This window comes from Struthio camelus, chromosome 3 (genome assembly GCF_040807025.1).
Source record: "Struthio camelus isolate bStrCam1 chromosome 3, bStrCam1.hap1, whole genome shotgun sequence".
Lineage (NCBI taxonomy): Eukaryota > Metazoa > Chordata > Aves > Struthioniformes > Struthionidae > Struthio > Struthio camelus.
The window spans coordinates 123,447,544-123,467,584 of NC_090944.1; the positions used below are offsets into that span (position 1 = coordinate 123,447,544).

Below are 20,041 nucleotides of genomic sequence, written 5' to 3' on the forward strand. Positions count from 1 at the left end.
TTATTCTTGCTTTCATAGCTCCCTGTGTTCCCAGTCATATCTGCTGGTTTGTTCACTGCTGTGGGGTTGCGAGGGTACCTGAAGGGCACAGTGGATTATTGTATTGTTGACAAAGCTGGAAGAGGTGTGTTCTGATTTCAGAGAGATGAAGGTAGGCAGGTTGCAGTTTGACGCTTCCAGTCTTTGGGGTGTTTTAATTCACAGCACGTTAGTCTCTTCATTTTGTAAAGCTGGGTTGTTATTTCATTGCTGAGATACTGTGAAAATAAATACAAACGCGTGTGCATTGTTTGTACTCTTGCAAGCTACCAAATTAAGCTAAACTGCCATGTAAGTTTTTAACCAGTGTTGATGTTCCCATATGCAGACTGGCTTCAAATCAAGCAAAAGATGGATGCAAATGGAGGCTTGTTGGAGGTGAGTGCCTTTATCTGCTGAGCTCTTGGGGCCTTGGGTAACACAAGCAGCAGCTGCGTTTGGTCGTGCAGCGTCCTACATGTAGCTGTGTCCCAGCCTTTCTGGAAGACAAAGCGGGAGCCCCAGGCTGGTGGGCAGGAGAATGGGCTGAGTACCTTGTTGGCACTGTTTGGGTGTGAGAAATAGCGGCACTGGAAACTCAAATGTGCCTTTAGGTTAGGCATTACCTGTGTCTGTCACTTCAGCACAGTAGAAATCCATTCCAGTAGGGGAGCTGTGGGAGAACCTGGCAGCAGGAAGAGGAGGGGGAATTTGAGGATTTTTCATTTATGACTTAGATACCAGCAAGCTGGTAGCAGAGGGTACGAGTTCACGTCTCCTACTGCAGTGTTAAACAACCAGGTCACACTGTCCTCTGAGCCCTCTGCTTGCATCATCTTTAAGCAGCTATCTTGCATGAAACTATTTGGGAATGGCAACTGCAAGCAATTGAGTTGTTCAAAAAATTACCCTCAGCTAAGAGCTGATAACGCGTTCTAATCCCTTACAACCCCTTACCTGTCTACAAAGCCTAAGTTTCAGCCAGCTGATGACTCTGAACTGGTCATGTCTTATCTTTCAAAGACAGCGTAACATGGAGAAAGCAAACTGGAACAGGGTAGCAGCACTTTACTACCGGGTCATCCCTTGCAGCCCTGCTATTTTTAGTGCAGTGAAGAGGATAGACTGTAACTGCTTCTTCTGAATGGTGGAGTTTGGCTGTATAAAGAATCCAAGATGTCCAGAGCAAGCCTTATCAATTACAGAGTCAACCAATCCACGAGGTGGAAACCCTTGAGGTGTGCTTTTGTTTTTATTAGTCTAACTAGTATTATGTCCTGTTTATAAGCATCTGGGAAATGTTTGTCCAGGCACCACGGCACAACTTGAGGGTTTTTTTTTGTTTGTTGCTTTCTGTGTGGTAGCCTTAATTCCAGGTTCTGATCTGGAAATAAATGAACTTTGAAGGCTGTAAGGAGCAATACCTCAAATGACCACAGGATGTCACTCCTGTTTCACAGAAATATTTCAGATTCCTGGGCAACAACAGCAACCAGTGAATTGTGCTTTTGAGGATGGCATGATCTCATTGTTGCTGAAGGCATCCTATTGTAAGACAGTGTGACTCTGATTTTCATCTGTTGTTATAGTTCTTCTGCAGGGACTTAGTACTATACCAGAACTTGGTGCAAGAGCCTGCTTGTTGCCTCTCTTGCTAAATATTTCAGTCTTTCATCTGATTCTCTGAAGTTCTGGCAGGGGAATAAGAGCTGTCTGTGTGGGATGTGCACCTGTGTGTTTTCAAGGTTCTGCTATTTACAGACTTGGAATATGGATGTTTTGCTCTTGGGCTCGCTGCAAGCGGTAGTAAGGGATGTTCCTGATTTCCTTGAAAAGCTTAAACCTTTTTTTTTTTTTTTTGGCTGGTGGCTTCTCTGTCTGAAATTAAGTATGTCAAGGTCATTGGTCTAAGAAGTTGCAAATAAAAACAAAACATACATTGTTCAAAGAAGGTTAGAGGAGGAGAATATGGAAAGGGAGAAAAGAAGGAAAGATTTAAGATACACACCTAGTCCCTGGAACATTCCTCATTACTGGGAATATCAGCACTTTGACATTTGAAAACTGCATGTGCAAATTACTAAGATATGGTATGTAGCCTAATAACAGAGTTCTGCTTTAGGGCATTCTGTTATTAATCAGGAGCTTGGCACACTCACAGTATTTGGCCTTTTTGCATAGGAGGGAGCTGTTGTGTGGTAGAGGAAAACTGCTTGCTGTCTGCAGTTTTGCTCTTTCATTCCCTAGAGATTTAATCTTGGTTTATGCACAGGTTAATTTGTGGCCTGTGGGTTGTTGGTTCCCTGCTCCCTTAAAGGGCTGAAGAGATGATTGCGGCAAATGCTCTGTTTCCTTGCAGATGTGCCCGTGCTTACATGTGTGGGACCTTGATGAACCAGCCAGGACATTCTCTGTGTCCCTGGTTTGTAGAAGAGCCAGATACTTTGTGAGTGAACTTATGGTGGGTGGCTTTCCTTTAGAGAACAGAGTGATTTAACACTGAAAGGAAAAGCTATTCCTACCCCCCCAGTCTGCTATTTCACCTGGGTGCCATGTGGTCATACACTTCCAGCATGCAGCATTTGGGATTGGTCTCACCACCCCCCTCCCAGAGTGCAGGTCCTTGAGCTCTCTGTGACTGGGTGTGCACAGCGCCGCGTGTCACACGAAGGGTCGCTGAAGCTGTGGTTTGGAGATGATGTAGTAAAGCAAATAGCACGTGATATCGCATGAGTGTCTGGATGCCTCGGCTCTTAAATTGTGACGGCTGTGATGTTTTTCAGTTCGTTGAAAGATTTATAAGGTCTTGGTTTAAACAGGAGAGAGAGAAATCAACTTCCTGTTTAGTTAGGGTTGCAGAAACAGCATGGGAAACCACTGTGCTCAAGCAGAGGAGATAACTTGCGAAAATGTATTTGGTTATTGCCAGAATGATTGTTTTTGACTCAACTGCCCGACATATATTTTTTTGAGAGTCTTTTCTTCAAAACTGCCTCATATCCAGCACTTGCAAAGTCAAGGAGATCATGGAGAAAATCCTTCTGTTTGGAAGAGAGCCTGGGCCTCTGCACGAGGAAAAGTCTGAGTATCTTCACCCTCGCGTCTGTTTTGGCAGCAAGATACAACATTGCTCAGCAAGAAGGGATGATAGATAAGCAAGGTCTGTTTAAGTGGATCTCTCGTCATCCAGGAGAGGAAGTGAAGTCACGGTCAGACTTGGAGTCTATGCAAAGCTTTTCTAATCACAGATATGGGAGTAACTGGTTTATTTCAAATATTTTGGCTCAGTAATGAGCACTATAAATTAGGAATATTTTTAGGAACTAGTAGAGCATTTTGTCCCTGAGGCAAAAATTATTCCCCCAAGCTCCACGGGGGTTTGGAGGAGGGGGCTTGTCTGTACGTTCCTCCCGTTATGGTTACTCCACGCTCGTGCTTAAATCACCCTCCCTTAATCTCTGCATCTGTGATGTGAAGGACCGTTTGCTTTCATCAGCGTTAGAGAGCGCTTGTCCATTGGTGATTTTACAGACTTCCCCGAGCCCCTCCAAAAAAAGTCAACGGCGCTTCAGTGTCTGATGGCACGTTTCAGAAGGAGCGAGCCTGTGTGTTTGTCGGGCTCTCCTGCACGTAGTAAACTCGTTCTTTATGTTCAGCTGTTGGCCGGCGGGGGGCCATAAATGATTTATAACCATGGCAACAGTTGCTGTGGGAAACTGGCATCAACAAGAGTCTCTTTCATGTCCACATCAATGAATGCATTAAAAAATCTTCCCACTCTGAATCGGGCAAGACCATTTGTGACACTTTCCAAAAATCTGGTGTAGAGGTAAGTCGGACTGAAACGATATCACACGCTGTGTCTAGTACAGCCACCGACGACCCTTTCAGCTGTCTCCAGTGGAGGGACTTGTTATCCGGTCCAAGAAATGCTTTCTGTCCCAGCTGCATCTGGGTTCTGCGGGAAGGGGGACTGACAGCGAGAGGTTGCTAGAAGTTGCTTTTGCTGCAGTTGTGGTGTTTGAGAGATTTCTGTAATGCAACAAATCTCGTGGTGTAAGCTCTTGGAACATACGTACGCTGGTATTTGTAGTCGCTGTTTCAGCTGATGGCTCCCAGCGTTCCTTAGGGGGAAGGAGCTCGGATCCTCGCTGCACTTGCAGTTCTCGGAAGCTTTATCTTTCAGTCAAACTCCTCAAGGCAAGGGGTATAACTGAAATACGTTTTGCAGCTGCAATGAAAGAATTTGAGAAGGATGCACATTTAGTAAGGGATACTAATAAGATGGAGGGAAGGCTTTACCTCTCTGTCAAGTGAATCCTAAGCTGACAGTTCCTTTTCTACAGTCTTCTCAATTCTAATGAAATATTTTCATGTTTATATGAAGGGTTTTTCCCCCTCTATCTGTAAATACGTTTCTGCTTAACTAAGGTCATTCCACAGAAAACTTGCTTTATAAGGAGCTGAAAGCTGCAGTTGCTGCAGCTTTGTGAGGCAGTCTGCTTCTGATTCTGGAGGTTGGTTGGTGCTTCCCGGGGGTCGTTCCTGCCCCCTGCCTTGCAGAGTTCCGTAAGTTCCGGCTTAGTTTGCCTGTTTTTGCTTATCATAGACGGTTTTTCTAACACTTGTGCCGTGGCTGCATGTAGAAGAAACGCCAGAGCATAGCCAGTCTGTCAGCTAGCTTCTGATCAGCATACAATGCACTCATGAGCGTGCGCAAGGCTTTCGCTTTAAGTTGCCGAGTCTTAAGACTTGACTCTGCTGTAGTAAGAAGCCAGCTCGATGCGTGATGCATTGAAACCGGAAAAGACTTGGGGGAAAAATTTGTGTTTGAGTCTTTTTGTGATGAAGACCTGCTGCCTTGTTTTTAACAGCACTAGGTGGCATCCAGGCCCCTCTTAAGGGTTCCGAAATGTTGCAAGCAGAACGTTGCTCTGCACGCTGCTGTGCTGGTTAACCTTTCTCTGTACCCTGGATGAGGTGCCCGTTGTCTCCAAGACACGTATGTGATAAGGATGAGTCAGAACAGTGGTCACTTACCGCTCACAGGTGATCTCCTCCTAAGCTGAATGTCTTTCAGCAGAAGTCCGTATTTTTACGGATATAAGGTTACTTTCTGCTTAGAAATGGTGTCTTGAATACTTTTCTGGAAGCTCACGTTTGAAGTGAGTCTTCAATATAACTTGGAAATGGTACATTTGCAGAAGAAGAATTTACTTTTGAGCAGGCTATAATAATTTGCTAATTTGGTGCGGAAAGAGGGGGAGGCCATGTGAATGATAAGGGAAAGAAGAACTGAAGATTTCAATTTTGAATTTTTTGTATTGGGGAGATGCTGACGCATTTTATTTTAATTCTCTAACAGAACCTTTGACTTCTTTCAAAGTTGCCGTTTTTAAACTGGCTTTAATGTTTTGATTTAATCTTCTGTAAGTAATCGTAAGGCAACCTCCAATCGTGTCACTTCTTTATTCGAGTCAAATGTTGTCCTTTATTTTATTCAGGCACCAAACTGGAAAGTCTGTTTTCCTCACTCTGCTCTGGGGAGGAGTGCTGCTGAGGGGCAGTGCAGCAGGCAATGAGTCAAGTGAAACCCTGCTCCAGAACTGCTCACCTGAGCAGATGCTTTCAGTTTTCCGTGTCGTTCAGAGCTTGTCTTGAACGCAGTAGTACTCCTGGTCATATTCCAGCATTTAAAAATGGATGCATTGATAAGAGTGCTGTAATCTAAAATATTTTACCTGGCTCTTACCTCACAGTTCAAGGGTCATGCCTTGTCTAAGGCCTAAGCAAAGAAGCGGAGCCCGTCTCTTGGCACCCCTCTCAGGAGTACGTATCCACCTGGATACCTACTGGGTAAGAGTATGGACTGCAACGGAGCCGCCTGATTTTTGCGAGGAAGGCTGGGATGTGTCGCTGTCGCAGACCCCGGTGCAGCCTCACGGAGCCGGTCTGCCGCTTGAGGCGGCCGGGCACGGAAAGTGAGGTGAGAATTTGGTGCTGTCAGACTGTGGCTGTCAGTCTGTAGATGTCATGGCTCAGCTGGGTCTCCAGGACAGGCAGGGAAGGGGACTGACAGGACGGGTAGGGCCATCCTGATACCGAGCTTTGGGATTTGGGAAGGGGACCAAATGACGTGTTGGCTCTCTGGCTGAGCCAGGCAGAGAAACACCTAATACACCCTCAGGAGGGGAATATAACTTCTGGGGACTGGAAGAGAAAATAACCATCGGGATAGACTTTTTTTTTTTTTTTTGGTTCAGTCTGCAGCTTCCAGATTTCTAAACACTTTGAAAAACGGTGGGGAGGAATGTAGCTAATACAACATTGCAGTAGTGCTCTGCCTTGGTCTGTGTGGACCAGGATCTCTCCCCAAGCCTTTGCGGTCCGTTAAACAGGCAGGCCTTGGTGTTGTGCTCCTTTGAGCACGACTTCTGACTCTGCTTTACACAACAGCAGTCTTTCCCTTCTATGGAGAAGGCTCTTGCAATGTTTCTAAAATCTTGGAATGACAGAAAAAGAAGGAAAATTTTTTTTTTTTTTTAAATGTACAGCAGTGATAGCACTTTTGGAGATATGCAGAATTTAAGCACGTTCAGGGACAACAAAAGGTTGCCAGTCTAGTCCTTGTAAGAAGATAGCTGTAGAAAACAGTTAAATAAGCATGGCCCGTGTGTTCACCTTCATTTGTGAGATGTGTTTCTCTGGTCCACGAAGTTTTCCCAGCGTGCACAGGATCTCAGCTTTCATCGATTTCAAGTGTGCTTTTAGTTCTCTTGGTTTCAGAAAGCACCTCCCAAGAGAACCAAGTCTAATTTATCCAATGTGATTAGGCTGAATGTGCAGGTTGCCTGAAACCTGTTAGTTTGTCCCCATTCCCTGCTGGCTGGAGCACCAGCAGTCCTAAAACCCAGCGATGCTGCTTTACGGTCAGCACGTAGCGTTTTCCCCGCTGGTGGTTCCCGTCGTGACCTGGGGAGGGGATCAGAATGAGATGCTGACGCCTAGGGGCTAGAGTTGGGGCAGGGGAGCAATAATCCTGGGAAGCTGTTATGTTCCTCACTGGGTGAATGAAGAAATAATATTCTAAGCAAATGCTTCTATTGGTTCCCCCATAAAGGCCATGTTTCCCCCTTGATCTCTCTGCGTACCTTCTGCTGAAGGTGGTGATGTGGCATTATGCAGCTAACGTTTGTTCCCCAGACTGAAGTATGTGTTTAAATGTATTACTGAGGCTGCCCTTTGGAGACAGTCTGATACTGAGACATCACTGACATGTTGGGAGGAGAGGAGAAACTGGTGACAAGAGTGGCCAAGGGTCCGGAGGCCTGGGAGAGTCACAGGTGTAATCTGCTGTGGCCTGTAAGAGCTAGCGAATTGCCCAAGGGAGCCCAACGCATAGGGTTGAAGCATTGAGCCCAGATGCAGGAAATAATGTTACTGTGTCACTCAAAGAGGTCTTGACTGATTAGGTAAGGTGATCTCGTGTAACTTTGAGGCCAAAGATTTTATTTTCTCCCAGGGATTTAAGATTAGAGTCTTAATTGCATCTGCTGAGAAATGCTCTGAACATCAAAAACAGGGCTTGCTGAGTTGGGCTCCAAGTGTCATCGCGTTATAGCTGTTGAAGGATTAGATTAGAGTATATTCCCCTGTGCAAATCTTCCTTCCATTAACCTCCCCAGTCCGCTTGACTCTTTCAGTTGCCAGGTTAGCATCTCTGAAGAATGACGTCCCTCCGTTTGTCAGTCTTTCCTTTGTGTATGGTTTCGCACTGCTGGAGCCCAGTAAACAATTCTGGTTAGAAAACAGCTTTTAGCACTGTTTTGTACTATCGTGCTCTAAAATCCTGGAGAGGGGAGGTTTGGGGTTCTCCTCTGCTCCATCTCTCTAAGCTGCAGCATTCTGCATTTCCATTAAGAGGGTTTAAAGCATGGTTTTGGTAGGGAACAATTCCTGTTCAATATGTGAACAGGGGAAGGGCTGGCAGAGTGGAAGGGAGGCGTGTGTATACATATATATGTGTGTGTGTGTGTGTATTTGTGTACATATGAGCAAGGAATCCTCTGTCATTAGAGGCGTGGGGGAAACAAAAATGAGGAACCGTGCAACTGCAACTCTGATGCATGCCTCAAGGGAAGAGCTCAAGTTTAGCTGTGTACTTTCCCTTCAGAAATATGAATACAGCTGCAAGCAATGAGAAGTCCTTAAACAGCTGCAGATACCTGCCTTGCTTTCAAGATTTTGCCAAAGGGGGCCTCTAGGAGTTTTATACTGTCACTGTAGTGTTTTATACTGGTACCTATTGCCTTTGTATGTGAGCTATCTTGTAGCAATTTGAGTGGGTTTTGTGGAGTCTGGTTTTGTGACGTTTCCCCCTCCCCTCCCTCGGAGCCTAAATTTTTCATCTATTCTGGTTGCCACCGTGCCAGTGCAGCGATGGCACCAAAGAGTACATGCTAAACAAGTGCTATTTACTTGCGAAAATTCATGAGCCCCCTCAGTTACTGCTTCATCCTGATCCTTGGAGAATTCCCAGCCCTGTGGCCTTAGTGGTTTAGACCGCTGATATTAGCAGGCTCCTTGTTTAATCCGTAAAACTCTTTTTTTATTTTTTATTGCATGAAGCAGGCAATCCCAACTCCTGGAAAGGGTGAGGTATGTCCTTCTGTGCCCTGCCTGGGGTAGAAGACTGGTTCTGAGAGCTGGTTTGGGCTGTGGATGCTCAATTTGGTAACAAGTTGACTGAGATGAAGAACTTATTTATTTTTTTCCTTCTCCAAACTGCTGTCGTAAGCAGATAAGGCTTAGGAACATAATGAGTTGATCTGGAAGTGAGGGACTCTAAGGGTCAACATCCAACTGAAAAATAAGAAACTGTAGTTCCTTGGCAGCTATCCTCATCACTTAAAATATTCTGTGGCTTCCCGCTCCTTCCTCCCTTTCCAATTAGTCCTTGAGCAGCCTCTGCATGATGCTTAGCATTTTACCCTCTGAACCGGTAAAGCTTTGTTGAGTACTCTGAAACACCCTGGTCATGTATTATTGAATTTGTCTTGATATGCCTTGCATTACCGGCTACAGCACAGACATGGATGTAGAGCTACCCACCTCTTCCTTTGGAGTGTGTACCTGACTCTGGAATTGTTACTCTTACCTGTCAGCGTTGTTTATGAAGCTTGAAAAGACATTTATAAATAAGTTATTGATTATGTGACTGCAAGCGAATGTGAAATCAGCTAGCTGAAAACTAGGCAGAGAGAGGAATAAAGCTGCAGCTAATTTAGTCGGCCTGTTTCACAAAGGCCAGAGACTAGATGTGCTTAATCATGAATATACGAACTGGCAGACTGGATCAGACTTGTCATCTGTCTTATGCAGGATCCCACCTCTGACAGTCATGGACTCAATACTTTAGAGAAAGGCGCGAGAACCCCGCAGTGGGCAGATACGGTATTTCATTCTAACGGCGGGCATGAACGCAGAGGTGAAATCTGCTTCCGAGCGCTTCATACGAACTATTTGGAAATTTATGAATTAAACAATAACTTAAGATCCCCAAGGGATCTGGTTCCTAGTGACACCTCTGTTCAGATCTGTCCTATTCCCTAGGACCCCTTCTTCAAGCACTGGATGTTTGAGGGGGGGGGAAAAAAACAAATGAACTGAGCCCTGACCTGCCGGGGCCCTTCTGCCTTGCTCTCAGTGGAGTCATCCAAAGTGCAGGCTCTCCTTAAATCAAATTTATATAAGGTCTTAATCATACAGCTTATAAAAGTGAAGTGATGGCCCGATGTGAAACGGGGTAAGACATTGAATCCTACTTGAAAAGAAGAGGTGGTGGGGGTTGTGCACTGAGGTATACTTAACCATTCAAGCGCCATGCAAGAGCCTGGAGGTTTTGTCAGCTTCCATCAGGAGAAGATGTTGGAGACGCTGCGAAGAGCGGACTACTGCTGCAGCCTGGCTCTTCTCCCGCTACCTTCCCTAAAAATATAATGAATTGGTCATGCAATGACATTGCCTCCTATTCAGAATCCAGTCTGTCTTCATGTAACCCTCCTGCTGGGTCAAAGCAGAACCCAAATAATACAACGATGAATTGAAAGTTATTCAGTGCTGCTTCCTATGCTGTTCTCCAGCTCGTTACAATTTGTGTCCCTATAACTGTCCTTCAGTAAAGGAAATTGCAGCGTTTCAGTTGGGTGAAACAAGGATTAGGCTGCTAATGGACAGGCAAGTGACTTACTCCTTCAGCTCTGCTGATGAGATATGCAGCTGTTTGGGGCTCGTGTGCCCTTGCTTGGCAATGAGCAGATGACTTTCCCTGTGTGGTGGTTGGTGGAGGTGGGTACGGGACAGGCTGGGTGCTGCAGGGAGGGTCACAGGGGTTTTAGGCTGTGAAATTGTGGTCCCGTGTCCCCCTGGAGACCTTAAAGCCCAGGTAATAGAAACGCCTTGTTCAGCATCACCAAGTAGTGGCAGAGTCCCTGAGTACCTGTCTAGTAGGGCACAGTCATAAAAACCTGTGCTTTGACACAGTTACACTTTCTTTTACAGCAAATGACTGCTTTGGCTAGGACTTCAGGCTTAGGAAAAGTCCTAGGATGAAAAACCAATAGAGCAGGCTGAAAGGGAAAAAGAAAAGTTGGGTTATGTTTTTGTGAATGAAATACATGATCTCACTGAGATATTATCCTCAGGGAAGAGCTGCATCGTGGTAGTCATTGCAGGAGCTTTTTTGGCTGGCTACTGATTTCTTCAGGGCAACATTCAGAAATCACAAAGCATCAATAGTTTTAATACATATAATTACTTGCTTAAAATGCAGACTCAGAAGTAGCTGTAATTTAGGGTTCGTTTTGTTTCTGTTTTTTCCTCTGCTTCAATTACTTGGGAAGCAGAAACAATGCCATATGGTTTGGACATCCACTTAGACGTGTACCCATGAACGCCGAGGCAGCAGTGTGGTGAATTGCTCCAAGAATAATTATTCAGCTGAATATCGCTTCTGTGAGCGATTTGGAAAATATTTGCTAATAATCAGTTCCTGCATAAAAGTCAGTATTGGTTTGTAGCTAGGAAAATAAGCCATATTTGCCAGCCAATTCATTCACAAACATTCACAAACATTTCAACCAAAGCTTGCATTTTTAAACAAAGAAAACGCGTCAATTGATACTGTTTTACTTCAAAGCTCATTGAGAGCTCTATCAGCCATTACCTGAAGGAGCAGGTAATTAAAACTTTAGCAAAGCATCTTATCTCTTTATATGTATATAGCAGTAGAATTAAATGCAGAATTAAATGGATGTCGGTAGAAAAAAACGATTTTTAAAGCAAAAAGAGGAAATTATCAGCAGGGATTTTGAAGTCTGATTGCCTCACCTTTATGTGGTGTATAGCACTGTGAGCCATACATCCATTAGTTTGGTCTTGCTGGGGTCCCCAGAAGCATGAAGTTGGCATTTGTGGTTATTGTAGAAAAATAGGGAGCATTAGTTCTAGTAAACCATGCAAAATCCCTCCTGTGAAAGCAAACAATTGGTTTGTGTGCAGGTACATAAAACACGCGCATGCATGCAGAGTAGCCTCCTAAATGAGGCTTTCCTGTTTTGAAGAACCACAAAGAAATTTTTAAGCAAAAGTTGAGCTGGGAATTTGGAAGATTTAAGAAGCTTGGAGAGGAAGGGAAGCACCGCTACGTACCTGCATGCTTATACTTTCCATAAGGCATCCAGGGCTGACCGCTGCTAAGGATAGCTGTGTGGGCTAGGCAGAGCGTTGGTGCGACCCAGCCTGTGGCTGCTCTTGTGCTCCACAGGAAACTGCCGCATTATCCTTTGCGGTGTGAGCGGTTCACTGTTACCTTGCAGTGAAGAACGACAGTGCACGTCAGGGGGAATTTAGCTGAGCAGCATACAAATAGCTACGTCCTCTTGGATCATAGGGATAATATTCCCGTGCCTAAGTACATTTAAGTATAGACCATGATGGTGTGGAATTTCCTGCTTTCTCCCCCCGAAGGTGGCACAGTTTGCAGTCATGTACAAAATGTCTTACTGAACTGCTGGGCTGGTAGTGCCTCCTAGAAGAGCGTTTCTTACGCGGTTGCTGGCTCCGCTTCCTGTTGCGCTACAGGATATTCCTGTTTGGAGGACGTTCCTCCAAACATCTTTGCAGTCTGGTTCGGCTGTACTCACGAGGTCCAATGAGGTCAGAGCCCAAGGTGAAAGTGCTACCGGCAAATTGCCTACGCAAAGTTAAATTTATGCCAAACATAATGCGTTCCAGCGTCCCACAAAATTGTAACTCTACAGAATTACAGGGCCAATAGCTATATTTATCAGTAATAAAATGTGAGCCTCTAGGAAGGACAGATGTTTGAGTGTTGCCATCTGTGACAGCTGCTGTGTGTTATGTGATGTGACAAGATCAGCAGTGAGGATACGTGCCTGACACCAGCTTCTGTTAGCCCGGCTTTGGTTTGGTGGCCTTGTTGTTCAGGCTGTGTTATTAGGACGGAAGAGTAAGTGAGCTTATAAAGTTTGTAAGTCAGTGCAGCTACATAACAAGCGACCATGTGGTTATGAATAATAGCTGGAATATACCCCCTGTACAGGCCTGGAGATTAATCTAGGGGTGTTTAGTGTCATCAGCCCGCAGGCAAGTGACAGTCCCTTGGGATTTGTTTTGGTGATGATTAGTGCTGCATTACCTTTAAAGCAGAAATGCCCTGTGCTTTATGAAGCACGTGGCGCGTATGGAAACTGCATCATCTCTCCAGACGGCAAAAGCGGCTGATGGCACCTTCTGTCTTTTGCTGTCTTGAAGCATTTAGGTTGTAAATTCTTCTGGTGCAGCTTTGGGGAGCTGGTGCTTTCCTTCCCTCTGGTTAAGCAAGAGCTTTGGCAAGCTGCCAACGCTCCCCCCACCCCGAGAGCCTCATCCTCCAGGTTTGTTTGCAGACTGCTTGCCCGATGCCTAAAAAAGGAACCAATCAGATTGCATTTGCCTAATGCATTAATGAATCTGCTTAGGTGTCATCAAGTCTAATTTCTTAGTGGGCTGTGACAGTTTAATGCCTTGGGACTGAATTGCCGAGGAGAAGTTGAGGGGTGATGGATGGCCTGAGGAACTCTGAAACCTGAAGACTTTTACCATGCCACATCCCCCAGCCCAGAGTAAAACTTCCCTGGGTACTAACGGAAGCATGTAAATAAAAACAGAGATGAAGGTAGGTCTCCCTTCTTGTCATTCTTGCAACAAGCATGTTGTTTGCTTTGTGGTTAATGCCTTTTGCTGAAGGAACTTGAACTCCTTGGCTAGCTGCATGGGAGTAGATTTTACTTATTAGCATCTGAGTCATACTTTCAAGATTTTTTTTTTTTGTTAAAGGAACACTTAGGGATGCAGGAGTTGTAGTAGCCTCTATTACTGCTAGGAAACTGCACAAGAAAAAAGGATTCGATCCATGCCAGCTCCTCCTTGGCTCCTGCAGTGACTGTGTCTTAGTTTGATGTGCTGGTGGCTCTTTAGCAGGTGTACTTCATGTGTAAGGGCTGTGTTTCAGGGGTAATTGGATACCTCTGAAAAGCAATCTCTAGCCAGTGGCTCTGATTTGCAAAGAAATGGTGTGTTGCAGTTCTCTTAACACACTCAGCCCAGGGGCAGAAATGGAAGCAGCTGCTTTTTGGCCAGTGGGAGGTGGATGGATGGATCCATCCATGCAAGGGTCTACCAGCGCTGCTGGGCTGAGCTCTAGCGAAAGTTCAGTCCGGGCGGCATTGTGTGCACCTACCATGCTAGGGCTCAGGAGAACAGATCTGTGGTTTTCTTGCATTGCACCCACTTAGACTTGCCTCAAATGACTGTTGTAACAGACGCCAGGTTTCTGCAGCTAGCCTCTGTAGTTATTCCTTTGTTAGATGAACCTATGGCACGTTATTGCATTGGGCTGTTCCTTTGCTTTAAAAGAAATGGCGGGGTGCTTCCTTTCAGAGGCCGTAGTTTCTCTGGGAAACTTTCTAGTGTAAATTTAAAAAGGCAAACATTTGACACAAAAATGAGACCTCCTGTGTTTCAAATGGTTGCATTGCTGTGTCAAATGTCTTTGAAGATCACAACTAGGGTAGAGCCGAAAATGGCTTTCATTTTCTTTTTTAAACCTGTTTTGTGGAAAATATAACACTGCAACCAAAATAAGTGTTTGGAGAAAACTTGTATTTTTACTGAAGAATATATTTTCAGTGGAGGTTTTTATTGCATCTTTTTTTTTTATTGCATCTTTTTTTGCAGAGTGAACTCATTACATAAAGAAGCTTTTATTCTGTCTTTTAGTCCATATGCTGAAGGTTTTTCCCTGACATTTCAAAATCAGGTTTGTTAACCAGATGAGAGTATTTTATGTTTGAGAAAGTTGGCGAAGGCCCGGCTTTGCTTTAAGGTAGCCGTTAAATCTTCTGACATAATCCCTCCCACTCGGGTGAGGAACTGGATGACCCAGATATGGGAAGAGAGATTCGTTTCCACATCAGCTGGTATCCGAGGCATCTCCAACGCGTGACAGGAAGCAGTGGCGGTCAAGGCTGACAACCTGTGTTTCAAGGTCTGTGCCTCAGTTCCGCCGCCTGCCAGGAGGGGAGAGCCGGCCCTATTTGGCTAGCTTCCCCAAGTGCTTTATTATTAGCGGCCGAACGCCGCAAAGTTTCCTACCGATACTTCATCCGTCCTGAGGGAAAACGCGCAGTGGAGGCCAAGTGCACGCTCCCGCCTTTTCCCACCTGCACCAAGGCGCTATAGCTCTCTGTGAATTTTTTTCCCTGCCCCCAAACGCTTCTCTTCAGCGCTGCCCCTCGGTCAGTGCCGTTGTTGTTTCCTCCTTCCTTGAGCAAACTCAGCTCAGTACCTACCGCTCGGCACGCAGCTGCCGCGGCAGGACGGGGGCGGCCCGCTCGCCTGCAAGCACAGCTGCTCCGCCCCCTCCCGGTCACGCGACTCCCCCTCCCGGTCACGTGTCCCCGCCCCTCCAGTCAAGTGACTCCTCCTCTGACACGCCCCTGCCGGTCACGTGTGCGCACCCCCTCCCAGTCACGCGACGTTGGCCCGGGGCGCCTCGTCCTGCCCGCAGCGATGGGGGAGCGGTGGAGGAGGGAGCGTTGTACGCGCAGGCGCTGGGTCAGCGACCTGCCTCGCGGGCCTGCTTTTGGTTTGCCCGTGTAAGGGCGTGATCGGGGGAAAGTCTCCTGGTTTTTCCCTTTCCGTCTGCTCCCGCGCTTTGTGTTCGTGAAGGGTGGCCTGGGGCTTTTTGACCCTCCCCTCCGCCCGGCCCTGTTTTTCCCTGCTATGTAATGGTGGTCTCGTTAACGACAAAGCGAACGAAACGCGGACTTCGCTGTGGCCTGGTTAAGGCGGCCCCTCACGCGAAGCAGCAGGCGCTAACAGCTGTTTCCTCTGCGTCCCCAGATGAGGTGCCGCTTCCTGGGGCTGCAGGCTCTTCAGGAGGCCGGAGTGAGCAGCTGCGACGGGCGGCGAGCTAAAGGCAGCCATTAGCCAACATGCAGTTACCTAGATGAGCAATAGAGGGAAACAAGGGGGGTTAGTTTCGCGCCATATGATCGCAAATGAATTGCGTAGCAAAGCGCGGCGCACGGAGACACAGCGACCCGGGTCGCCGGCGTGTTAGAGGCCGGGCTCCCTTCACGCTGCCTCCCTGATCCGAGGGTTTTGCTGCAGTTTGTCGGTCCTTTGCGGGCTGTGGTTGTGATGTGCTTGAGAGCCTGAAATACCTTGTCCTCTCGCGTCTTGGAGCTTCTTTGCCAGAGTCCCTTTGCATCGATATTGCCCCAAAAGCACCCTGAAGTCCCTTTTCAGCCCTTACAGAAGTTAAAATAAGCTCCGTGACTGCCCAGGCAAAGCTGGTTAAACAGTGCTGTACAGCAGTTTCTGCTCTTCTGCTGTTCAGAAGCAGCTCTGGAAACGAGCTTTTTTCTCTCCTCGAGGTCCGATCTGGAAACGTATCTGAGGTAGGTAGCTATTTATTTTGTAATGGTTTTTCACTGCTTTGGATGAGGGTTACTCAGAACGTAGGAGGTTTTTTGTTTTTGTTTTTTTTTTCAGGAAGGGATTTGAGAAATATTTCAAATTTTCAGTTATTTAGGTATTTTTTCACAGAAATTCTTGAAAGAAGCACATTCCCACACATTACGTTGATTTTCGTGGAATTGTCGTTCTCTCCACCAGAAAAACTTGGCAAGCCGGTCAAATTTTTCCGCCAGTCAGTCTCATAAAGCCTCTGATCCCCACGGTATAAAACTCTCATAGCGCTTAGCCTGCCGCTATGAGAATAGTGCCTTGAACCCTATATTATTTTAGACTTATTTTTGAAATGCCTCAGCATTTTCTCATCTAGCTGACCGGATAAAGATTTTTTTTTTTTTTTTAAATAAAAGGCCTTCATATGCACCTTTTCTGTGTGTTGGTATTTCAGCTCACATTAATTTTTATCACCGAAGGAGGCTTTGGAGCGCAACCTGTACTCATTACTGAAACTCTCAGCCCTTTCCTACCGGTCCGCAAAGCTGCGTTCGCACCTCCAGCACTCAATTAATAACTGGTTCGTGCTGCCCTCGGTCACGTAACTGCAAGGTCTGTACAAACTCGCCGACTCCAGAGCCGTCTGCTGGGCTCCAATTAACGCTGATGCTGTGCGCTCAGACTGTGTCCATGGTGAGCTTGGACGCCGTGCTGTGCCCATCGCCCTCGCCCAGCACGCGAACGAGGTCGTGATGGGAAAAGCCCCAAGGGCTCCTGCCTCGGCAGAGCTTCCTGCCGAGATGAAAGCGGCCGTCGGCGCGCCAGGGGGAGCCCAGCGGAGGCAGCTGCGGTGCTATCGATGGATTAAGTAGCGGGTTTTTACCTTGTAACACGGTTTTTTCTATGGCTGTGTCAAGGAGTGCTGTTACGAGAGCTGTTAGCAGGCTCATTTCCAGGATGCCTGTGTGCACCATTCCCCGTGTAACGTGAATGCATCATTGCTGGATGTACGGGTGACTTAAGAGCGCGGCCGGGTGCGTGGCGCTGCTGGAGGCGAGGTGGGTCCTGTCGCAAGCTGGGCTCAGGAAGGAAGTTGCTCTCTTTGCCTGTGTTGTCTGCCACTTCACACCCCCCCCCCCTGTTTAGTAGTATGAAATAAAACTTGGGCTTACTCTTTTCAAGGTAAAGCATTTAAGCTTTAAAGTTTCTCATCAGTTTGACTCTGCCCCATCAGGTTCAGTGTTAGGGAGCCATGTTAAAAGGAAGGGTAAGCAGGATGTCGGATGCTCCTGGCTGGTCTTAGTCTGATTTCATGACAGTCTCAGCCCTACTCTTGTAATTTTTTGGTGATTTAACCAGGGTCACACTTTTACAGGATGCTACTGTTGTTTCCCTGTAAGAGCGCTCTCTTTGAGTTGCCCAGGAAGAAGTTTAACTTTCACAAGAGCTGGGCCAGTAGCTCGTCGTTGGCTCCCTAATTAAAGGGAACAGACTAATCACTATATCGAAGGAAGTCCTTTGAAGAGCTTCTGCCATGACTGTTTTATATTGTCTCGACTGACAGCTGGGTCTGCTCTGTTAGATGATGCCTGTGTGTGTAGGAAGACACAGTTTCCAGCTCTGAAGGGCTTATTGTCCAAAAAGCAAGCACAAGAGATGGGTGAACAAGCACAACTTCTGTTACGCTTGCTTTATAGGCAGAAGCTGGAGCAGATTAAGTCTTGCCCCAAGTCTTGTAACGCGGCTAAGGCCCAACTGTCCCTGGGTCTCCTAAGGTTTAAAGCAGCCTCTGAACCGGAGAGCAGCTCTCTACCTCTTGTCCCTCTCAGGCAGGCGAATCCTCCTGTTGCACACAGGAGATGTCGCCTTTGGAGGCCCACTTGCTGCAGTCAGCTCTTTTTCTGCCATTCTGCAGTGTTCAGGGTTGTTATTTTCTCACGTATCTGATTACTCAGCCTTGAAGAAGCTGAGAGGATTGAGCAGTTTAAGGTGACTCATTTTTAGACTGCATCCTTCACTCCTACATCGCCGGTACCAGTGGCTTGGCAGTGCTTCCCTTTGAAGGCTGTGCTGCTGCTTTTACCAAGTGAGACGACAGCCATGGCCCCAGATCACAAGAGGGTGGATATGTGGCCTTTGCTAGTTGGAGAAGGGTTGCTAACTCCTGCAGATGGTTTTCTGTGGGGTTTTTTTTGTTTTTTTTTTTTTCCTGTCAAAGCTGAGTTATTGCACGTTTCCCAAGTAAGCCCCTTCGCATTTATCTGTTGGCTTTCAGGTTGGGTAGAAGGGTTCAGGACTCAATGCTTAAAGTCTCAACTGCTTTTCTCGCCGTTTTTGTGGACGCTTACCATTCAGATCGCTGTTAAAAAACAGGCTGAGCTGTTGTTCCCTGAGGTTAATGGAGAACGGCAGCGTGAACCCTTGCGCCTCTGCACAAAATAAGTCTCTGTCTTTGTGTACGTATGTGTGTTTATGTACAGCCAGCAGTAACCTTGTAATGGAAGATTTCAAGACTAGACATGGAAATGATAAAAACATCTTTTTTTTTGCTCCCATTTAGAAGTAGCTTTTGTATGAGCATAATGGCAACAAAGCACATGCAGTGGCACAACTGAGCTTCTGCTCTTTATTGCATGGTTACTCACAGCACGAAGGAGAATTATAAAATATTTGTAATGGGGGCGGTGGAGAACTCTTGCTTGGTAGCATTTAGTGCAGACTGCCGTGACTGTGGCCATGTCACGTGAGGGAGGGCCAGTCCAAAGGAATGAATTGTGCTCTCGTGCTAATTCTACCTGAATGTGGTATTTTCTATAGGACTATTATAGATTTCCACTGACATAAATGAGAGGGGGCTCCAAGCTCACAATGCCCGTTTAAGCAATGTGCCGCGCAGATAAGTCACCAACAACTTCATGCTGCAACAGAGGGGGTGGAAACCGTCCCCTCCCATCTGCCAGCTCCCAGAAGATGTGAACTTGCTGTTTGCTTGGGCGTTGTGCAAAGTTTCACGGACGATCCTCATGCAGCGGTCGCGGACAGGCGGGGAGGGACGTGGAGCATGTTGCTGCTTGGAGATGGAGAGTGTGGGTGTTGTTGAGGGCCCCTGGGTGCCCTCTGTTCCTGCACCCAGGGAGATGCCTGGCAGCCCTGCAGGCAGGACGTATTCCTTGCATCTAACGCTCGAGATTTCTTCAGAGAAGCGGTTGCTATGCAGCCTTGTTTATGCCTGGTATGTGACACCGTTTGCTTGCTGTGCTTGTAACCTGTAAGCGTGAGGCTGCTGCCTTCCTGGAGGAGGGGGCCGGCTTGCCGAGCGGACATCCATGCTTGCATCTGTGGAGACCTAGGGTCTGGAGTAGAAGAAATCCTCGTTTCCTTGCGGGAGGCAACCTGCAGCCGGGATTTACAGCTCACAGGGGACTGTACAAGCTTAACGACATGGAGCTGGGTTCCTGAAGTGAAGGAGGTTGGTGAGCAGCCCTGCCTCGCGCTCTGCTGCTTTCTCAGCAAGGTGGTGCTCCGGCGGGGGGCGAGCGTGAACCGCGCCGACGATTGGTTTTTACCACGCTCTGCTGGAGGTTGCTTGGTACAAGCTCCTCTCCCAGAAGGCAATCAACTCTGGGGGAAAGGCTTGGGCTGATGATTTTGTTTCCCTTTAATTTTTCTCGTTTTAAAAAGGATTAAAAAAAAAAAAAACCAAAAAACCCTAAAGCAGCACAAGGGAAACTTCTGTGGGGTGACCCCGGCCGGGTGCCGGGGAGTTTGCGCGTCCCTCAAGAGAGGGATTCCTGAGTGTGGAGGAAGAGCGGTGCTTGGGGCGGCAGATAACGCGCGGGGAGGTAAGGACAGGGCAGGGGCCGCCAATCAGTTGAAGTGTTTTGTTGGCAGAGACGTCCATGAGGGGCAGCGTGGTTTCCAGCCCAGCGAGAGCTCCCGGCTCGGATCAGGCCTCCTGGGCAGGGGCCATCCCCGGGGTCGCTTTGCC

The 20,041-nt window shown here is 47.0% G+C and overlaps 1 protein-coding gene across 11 annotated transcripts in view; it reads left to right on the forward strand.

Annotated features, from left to right (window-relative positions):
* Positions 1 to 3,596: 3,596 nt before the first annotated feature.
* The window catches only part of TOGARAM2 (TOG array regulator of axonemal microtubules 2), a 55,272-nt gene continuing 38,827 nt past the window's right edge, over positions 3,597 to 20,041 (forward strand). For 4 of the 11 annotated variants that reach the window (XM_068940076.1, XM_068940085.1, XM_068940086.1 and 1 more), the window contains exon 1: positions 18,995 to 19,522. The gene's annotated coding sequence lies outside the window, so the exon portion shown is untranslated. Of the gene's footprint in view, positions 3,848 to 13,100; positions 13,256 to 15,217; positions 15,237 to 15,279; positions 16,044 to 16,558; positions 17,112 to 18,994; positions 19,523 to 20,041 lie in introns of those variants that run through there. The other 7 variants (XM_068940080.1, XM_068940079.1, XM_068940084.1 and 4 more) reach the window with 7 other exon arrangements.